Genomic DNA, 7,186 nt, shown 5'->3' on the forward strand with positions numbered 1-7,186 from the left:
GTGGGAGAAAGAGAGGGGGAGAGAAGACCTGCTTCACTGCTTGTGAAGTGACTCCCCTGAAGGTGGGGAGCCAGGGGCTTGAACCAGGACCCTTATACCGGTCCTTGTGCTTTGTGCCATGTACGCTTAACCTGCTGTGCTATCCCCCAACTTTCAATGTGTACATTTCTTAACCTGCCCTGATCATCTTAGTTGTCATGGGTCAAGAAGCTCTGTTGATAGAAATGCAGTTGGCATCAGGTTCTGAATTAATCTACTGTGACTTTCAGTTTGACTGAGAAGATTATTTGTAACATTTGGATTCTGAAAAGGAATTTATGATGGTTTTCTTTTCCAGTTAACGGTAGTTCAACTCTGATAAAGCTCATTGGCTATGATACTCCCACAGCTCAAAGTTTGATGAAATTGCATTTTTATTTTTATATCTGCACTCACTTCTTTACTATTTCATTTCATTATTCATTTGTTGGATAGAGACAGACATTGAGAGGGAAGGGAGAATTAGAGAAGAGAGGGAAGGAACATCTGCAGCACTAACATACGCAGCAGTAGCATCAGCAGCACTGCTTCATCACTCATGACGCTTCCCTCCCTGCAGCAGTTAGGGACCAGAGGCTTGAACCCAGGTCCTTCTGCACTGTCATATGCACTGTACTGGTGTGTCACCACCTAGTTCCTGAATTACATTTTCAGACTGAAAATAGACTGGAATAGTCAGACTGGAATAGTCTGGGAATGATGATTCAAAACTACGATGAGGGCCAGGCGCTAGCGCACCGGGTTAAGCGCACATAGTGTGAAGCACAAGGATGTGCACAATGATCCCAGTTCAGTTCCCTGCGGGGGGGAGGGGGGAGTCATTTTGCAAGCCATGAACCAGGTCTGCAGATGTCTGTTTTTCTCTGATCCTCTCCAACTTTCCCTCCTCTCAATTTTTCTCTGTCCTGTCTAACAGCAGTCATAACAAGAATAACAGCAGCAACAATGGACAAAAGATGGCCAACAGGAGCAGTCAATTTGTAGTGCCAGCACTGGGCCCCAGCTATAACCCTGGAGGCAAAAACAAAAACAAGCAAACAAAAACTGAAAAGGTGCCTGCTTTGCCATAGATTCAAGATCTGAGAGAAAGGAGGAAAAAAGCTAGAATTCTATGCACTACTACACAGAAGCCCCCAGCTTCTAGCAGAGCTGAGGGAGCAGAAAGTTGTTCTTTGTTCCCACGGAGCATGATGGTATTGATTCCAAAAATTTTTGTTGAAAAAGGATGGGGGAGTTGTACCCCTATTATCCTATGGTTTTATCAGTGTTTGATTTTATAAATAAAAAAATTGAAAAACAACAACAACACAAAGCTGTCTTTCTGCTAACTGCAGAAAGATAAAGGTTTTCTTAAAAATGTTTTAAGTGGAAAAAAATATTAGTTTGCTGCAAAATATATACCTGAAAGCAGAAGTACACTAGAGTTTGCAGTGAGTATCCCCCTCACACTTGCTCTCCACTATTCCAAGCTTTGGGTCTATGATTGCTCAACAATTTGTTTGGCTTTGTATGTGAACTCTCTTTTCAGTCACCAGGTTCCAGATGTCATCAGGATGCCGGCCAGGCTTCCCTGGACTGAAGACCCCACCAATGTGGCCTGGAGCTCCACTTCCCCAGAGGCCCACCATACTAGGGAAAGAGAGAGGCAGACTGGGAGTATGGACCGACCAGTCAACACCCATGTTCAGCGGGGAAGCAATTACAGAAGCCAGACCTTCCACCTTCTACTACCCACAATGACCCTGGGTCCATGCTCCCAGAGGAATAGAGAGTGAGAAAGCTATCAGGGGAGGGGGTGGGATATGGAGATTGGGTGGTGGGAATTGTGTGGAGTTGTACCCCTCCTACCCTATGGTTTTGTTAATTAATCCTTTCTTAAATAAAAAAATAAAAAAATATTAGTTTGGAACAGAAAAGGATAGAGATTCTTTTCAACTGTATTCTGTCAAGGTATCCTCCCCCCCAAGAAGTTGATAACTATTGTATAAAGGAGAGAGGAGACCTCAAAGACAGGGTGATTGTGTACAAGGGGAGAGAAAAAAAACAGAAAAAAATAAAGACTGCAACTAGCTCCCAGGGACAGGAGAAAATTTAAAAATGCAGGAATTAATCAGTGTTTCATTAGTCATCTCCTTCATCTTCCTCTCTTTCCTCCCCCTCATCACCATCTTCTTCTCCTTCATCCTCGTCTCCTTCTTCATATCTTCTTTTTTAAAAAAAATATTATTTTTATTTGTTAATTGGATAGAGACGGTCAGAAATCAAGAGGGAAGGGAGGGATAGAGATGGTGAGAGACAGAGAGACAGCTGCAGTACTGCTTCACCACTTGTGAAGATCTCCCCCCTGCAGGTGAGAATTGGGGGCTTGAACCCAGGTCTTTTTGCATTGTAACATGTGAGCTCAACCAAGTGCACCACCACCAGGCTCCCACTTCTTCATATCTTCTAATCTTTCTTCCTCTTCTTCTTCTTCTTCTTCATCATCATCATCATCATCTTCCCCCTCGCCTTATTCATCATCCATAATAGGAACCAAGTAGTATTGTAGTGGATTTGGCCAGATACCATCTTTAATGACCTCTCTTAACTCACCTGCATCTGCATGAGAATGGTCAATAAAGCAGGTGAAGAAGGTCTCTGGTTCCTCATGTTGTCTCTTCCTGTTGGTTTTATATTGTGTTTGACTTGAACATTTGATCAAATCCTTTCCAGATTTCCATTTGATTTCAGTGGATCCTTCAAAAGAAGGATCACCACTCTCATTCAGATAAAATTCTTTGAAGAGAACTTTATTTTCAAAGTAAGGGTTTTCAACAAAATAAAATTCTGTTCTATTACCTGATTTACTATCTTTGAATACTGCCACTTCAACTCTTGTCAAGTAATGCAGTGCCTCTTCATCCTCTTCCCCAAGCAGTGTAGACACTTGTGGGTGGTTGACAAATGTTACCCCAAACTTTGGCATATTGGCCAACAATTCTGATCTCTTCTGAAAAAGTGGTTGGCAGAGTTTGTTATATTTCTGTTCTAACTTCAAAATTGTCACTCCCCAGAAATCAGCTTGGTAAAAAATCAACAGGATTCAATTGAATATATCCACGAAGTATAGAATGAAATAGACTTAAGGAACAAGCCAGCTAGGAGATTTCTGGAATTTTCTATCTCACCTTAACTCTAATACCTGAGAGTCTCATCTAAGACTCTTTGCTGACTCTCTGCTACTTAAAAGAGTCAAAGTTCAGATATCTGCTAGGTAAGGAGGATGGCCTAGGTAGATAAAAGCAATTCATCAAGTGAGCTGAATGTACTGTGTTCCATTATATATATCTTGAGTTGTAGTTCTAAACTGAGCTATGTGGCTTAATAGAAAATAGTAGGGTCCTCATGTCTGTGGCTCATGTGACTTTGCTTGAAGTTTTTTTTGTTGTTGTTTGTTTTTTTTTTTAAGGTGCTCGAGATACCTACAAGTTGTCAGACAACCTTTTGATGACTGGTCCTTCGATTTAGAGATTTTCTTTGTTATCTTAAGTTGCTATTTATGCAATCTTCTTTCATTCTCTCCTATCTCCCCTATTTCTCTCTCTCTCTTCCTCTCTCTCTATCTCTCCCCCCTCTGCCAGGACCTGAACCTGTCACCTTCTTCTTCTTCTAGTGTTTGCCCTTCTTCTGTAGCCAGTCAACAGCATCAGGTTGAGCCTGATGTAAAGTTTCGAGACCTCCTTTGAATCTGGAGAGGTGGCAGTCGTTGACTATGTGGGTCATAGTCTGTCTGTAGCCGCAGGGGCAGTTCGGGTCATCTCTGGCCCCCCAGCGATGGAACATAGCGGTGCACCGGCCATGGCCTGTTCGATAGCGATTGAGAAGGGCCCAATCATAACGTGCTAAGTCAAAGCCGGGTTGACGCTTGCAGGGGTCTGTGATGAGGTGTTTGTTCTTTACCTCAGCTGACTGCCAACTCTGTTTCCAAGAGACTGGAACAGAAAAGTTCAGTGTAGGCATAGGGGACCAGATTGGGTGACGAGACGTCAAGCGTTGGACAGGGTGGGCGAAGATATCCGCATATATTGGCAGGTCCGGTCGAGCATAGACGTGGGAAATGAACTTAGATGATACCGCATCCCGACGAATATCTGGTGGGGCGATGTTGCTAAGAACTGGCAGCCATGGAACCAGGGTGGAATGGATAGTTCCAGAAATTATCCTCATGGAGGAATATAATTTGGAATTGACCAAGTGGACATGGGGGCTATGGAACCATACTGGGGCACAGTATTCTGCAGTGGAATAGCATAATGCCAGAGATGATGATCGTAGTGTGGAAGCGCTCGCGCCCCATAAGGAGCTGGCCAGTCTTGCAATGATGTTATTCCTCGCGCCCACCTTTGCTGCAGTTTTTATGAGATGTTTGTGAAATGACAGAGTGCGATCGAGAGTAAAGCCAAGATAGACTGGCTGGGCTTCATGCCGGATTCTCATATCGCCAAGCTGCACATTAAGCTCATGCGAGGCCGAGGCATGGTGTAGATGGAAAACAAATGATACCATTTTTGCAGTGCTAGGGATTAGTCGCCATTCTTTACAGTAATCAGATATCAGAGACATGTCTTTCGTGAGTGTTTCCTTGAGGATGTCGAACTTTGATGCCTGAGTTGCACAGCAGATGTCACGTATTTCTCATCTTACAGAGAAATTCCTATCACCCACCCAAGCTGGTTTCCGCCCAGGAAGATCTACCTGCGAACAAGCCCTAGCCCTCTCAACTTACATTGAAAATGGATTACAGAAGAATTTAAAGACGGGTGCTGTCTTTGTTGATCTCACAGCAGCCTATGACACGGTCTGGCACCGGGGTCTCCTAGTCAAGATCTCAAGATGCCTGCCTCCATGGGTGGCCAACACTATATCATTTCTTCTCCAAAACAGAAGATTCCGGGTGCATCTGGGTGACAACTCTAGCAGATGGAAACTTGTCTCAAGTGGCCTCCCCCAGGGCTCTGTTCTGGCTCCTACGCTATTTAATATTTACATTAATGACCTCCCAGAAACTTCTTCAAGGAAGTTCATCTACGCCGATGACCTGTCACCTCAAAGCATCAGACACAAAAAAGAATTTTGCATAGCCACTTATCCTCTCTCCTTGGCCCATTATGCATTATATTAAGCACTTAGCACTGTTGTTGTAGAGTAAGAATGTGTTATAGGTTCCTATTGTATTATTCTCTCTTCAGTGTATCTATAGGACCTCTAAAGCCTCAAATAAAAAGATTGTAAGGAAACCAACTCTCTCTCTCTCTCTTAATTCTGCAGTCAACTTTCTACCTAGACTTCTAGGTTAAAAACCCATAGCAGCCTCTGGAAATATTGCACCTGTAACATTGCTTATCACATTGGAGCTTCATAAGTCTGTCTTTACAAAAACAAGAACCAAAAGGTAACAGGCTGTTTTTTTTTGGGGGGGGGAGTGCACACTATACTAAATGTACTTTGAGTTGTATCTTGATTTAGGAATATTAGATATTTCCACTCATGCCTTCCTATAGTGTCCCAGCATTTGTGCTCCAAAATGAGGACAATAGGGATGTCCAGGGCTCACAGTCTCTCAGGAGGAAGCTAGGGCTGCATGGTCGTCAGCAGTTCCAAATACACTAGAGACTTCACTTACCTTGTTTAGTAACTTTGCTTTAGAATTTTAATTCCACAGGCAGAGTGTGTGTGTGTGTGTGTGTGTGTGCTCACTGCATTTCCTATGCCTGAGACAGTGTTGTCTGTAATGCTCAAAAGTCAATTGTAAGCAAGCATGCTGGGATTGAAGTCCAGGCTTATCAGACACATAGATCCCTAACCTCTGCAATGCAGATCCCAGAAAAGAACCACTGAGACAACTTCCATTGGCTATATTTGCTTCTAAGATGATCATTGCTCTAGATGTGAAATTGTATAGTTGTTGTTTTCCTATAGCATACAACAGTCCATCAAAGAACACCAAAACAGAACCTAAGACCTCTGAGACTACAACTTGTAAGGATCCTGAGAAAGCAGAACAGGTACTGGTCTCTCAAGACAAGCAAAGGATGGGGTGTCTGCCACTGAACACAAATAGGGCTGGGAGAACAAGGAGTCTCAGTTGACATAGACCCTGAACTTCAAGCAGAATTGTGGCCACTCCTGCAACCGGAGGTCTCAGCCTATCAAACGCACTGTGCTGATCGTTGTTCATACATCTTTTTATCAAACACAGTCCTGGAGTAATCCAGTCTTGGGAGAGCACAGGAAGAATTCTGAAGGTAAGAAAGAAAAAGGTAAGAGCAGACCCTTGGTGTCATTGTAGGAGCTGTGCTATGGGTGCATGCATCGTGCCAAGGCCAACAGTCTGCTGTACTGCTGAGAGGAAACATAAAAAAAGGATCCAGAGACCAAGAAGATTCTATGGAGATACCAGATAATGAAGACAAGGACGCTGTGTTAAGGAACCAGGTGGTGCAATGCTTTGACTGAGAGGTGGTGCAGCGGGGGCAGCAGACAAGACAAGGCCACTGCAGATGTCCCGCGCATGTCTGCCTGGCAGAGTGCCAAATCATGCATTTCATGTGAGAATTAAGTTTGGGTCATGACCTGGTTTCCAGGAAAAGACTAAAGGCATGTTTGATGCACTACATTTTGGAGCTGATGCTACTTTCTGATCTCTTCACAGCTTATATAAATGCATTGGGGAGGGGTTTGGAGGATGAATGGAGGGTTTACTCTACTCTGTTGCATGAGTGCAGGGAAGAACATAGACAGTCACACATTTTCAGGTGCCATTCTGCTTGGCTTGCTTGAGCCAGACCTTATGTTTGAAAAACAAATACCTTGACTGAAAAACCTCTTCTCAGCTAGGAAAAAAACAAAAAACAGAAAAGCTCATAATTTGGACTCCTATGAAACATAGCCTTTGTAGAGAGAAAGACTAGTAGTCCACAAAAAGAACTACATTTCCAGCATGTGTTTTATTTATTCATTAATTTTTTATTTATTTTATTTTCCCTGTAATGTTGGGCTACAGTAAAAAAAAAAAAAAAAAAAAAAAAAAAAACAGTTCATGAAGAATGCAGCTAAAAACCTCGGAATCCCAGATGCTGTGAAAGCACACAGGAGGGAGTCGGGCTGT

The 7,186-nt window shown here is 43.2% G+C and overlaps 1 long non-coding RNA gene across 1 annotated transcript; it reads left to right on the forward strand.

Moving 5' to 3' along the window:
* Positions 1 to 5,393: 5,393 nt before the first annotated feature.
* On the forward strand, positions 5,394 to 6,486 carry LOC132534057 (uncharacterized). Its single transcript, XR_009545763.1, has 2 exons — positions 5,394 to 5,470; positions 6,368 to 6,486. It is a non-coding gene; the product is annotated as an uncharacterized LOC132534057 (long non-coding RNA).
* The last annotated feature ends 700 nt before the right edge of the window (positions 6,487 to 7,186 follow it).

Source organism: Erinaceus europaeus, chromosome 17 (assembly GCF_950295315.1).
Source record: "Erinaceus europaeus chromosome 17, mEriEur2.1, whole genome shotgun sequence".
NCBI lineage: Eukaryota > Metazoa > Chordata > Mammalia > Eulipotyphla > Erinaceidae > Erinaceus > Erinaceus europaeus.